Below are 1,319 nucleotides of genomic sequence, written 5' to 3'. Positions count from 1 at the left end.
CCCGAGCGAGTCTCTCCTAGCGCTCTCTAGGATTAGGGTTTTGGTTGCTTTCTGCTTGTTGTATTTTATTGCATTCATTGTATATATGTACATTTATTGATTGCTTTAATTGTGTGCATTGATGTTTACATTCATATTCATCATTTGCTGTTGCCTGGCTGGTTGTCTGTTTTCCTTTGTGAGATGAGTTCTATACCCGAACTCGAGTGCACTCTAGGATAGGAGAATGGCATAGTCTTGTTGACTGGGGTGGAGTAGTCCTTAGCCAGTTGACTTGCGAGTCCATTCACTTGGTGGAGGTCATGTTGAACTAATAATGTCAGACAAGTTATTTGTGGTTAGGCATTATTCTTTCAATCATGTTCCGCAGAAGCCAAGGACCTTAGTTTACCAAACCCATCTTGGCCTATTTTTAGGACCGTAGTGCGGAGGTCGTTCAGATGTCAGTTCTGATACGATTGTCACGCGATACTACACTCATAAGAGTTTCTCTTGAGAATATTCTTGGAATACGAGTATTCGTTCCTCCGATAATATTCGAAAGATGGAACGATGATTATGGGAACCTCTGATAGAACATGTCTGGCAGGTTTAAACCCTAGTACACTCCCTTTGGGTGGTTCTTAACCGAGACTCCATGCTCGTGACTCTCAACAAACCCATGTTTCGTGGTTGAGTCGTTCAAACATTGTTAATATCAATGGATCCCGGATCAGGTGTAAAACCTAAATCCATCAAAGCGGCTGGTTGATATTAAGGATGTTTGAGCCGGTTCATGTACCGTTAATATCAATGGAACTTGGGTGTCGATAAGGTGAAAACCTAAATCCACCAAAATGGATGATTGATATTAGGGATACAATGAGCTTTCCCACGACCTTTGTTTGGTGTGCTTTGCTTGCTCCTTGAGCGTGTTTGTCGCATTCATGCATCCATACATTCATCTGCATCCATATCATCAGAAAAAGAAAATTTTCAAGGAACTCAAAGGAGTTTATTTGCAAAAAATTTCAAAACATGAAAAAACCGGGAAAATTTTTTCACCTGATATGTCTGATGAGATATTCTCATATATGATCAAAATGCTAAATATTTCAAAGTTTGCAGATAAAACCTTCGAGTTCCTTTGAAATAAAAACAAGCATATGCATAAACACTTCATGCATCATTTGCATCAGCAGGTTCTGTTCCGGTCTCCCGTCCTGTGGTCTGACCCTGCGATCTTCATTTATTTTGAAGACGCATTTTGCCGGCATTATACCAGAGCCATCTCTGCCAGATTGATGGATCATCCCGAGCAAGAGAATTGTGAACTCAGA

Source organism: Lathyrus oleraceus, chromosome 7, assembly GCF_024323335.1.
Source record: "Lathyrus oleraceus cultivar Zhongwan6 chromosome 7, CAAS_Psat_ZW6_1.0, whole genome shotgun sequence".
In the NCBI taxonomy this organism is placed as follows: Eukaryota; Viridiplantae; Streptophyta; class Magnoliopsida; order Fabales; family Fabaceae; genus Lathyrus; species Lathyrus oleraceus.
This window is presented reverse-complemented; position numbering follows the sequence as displayed.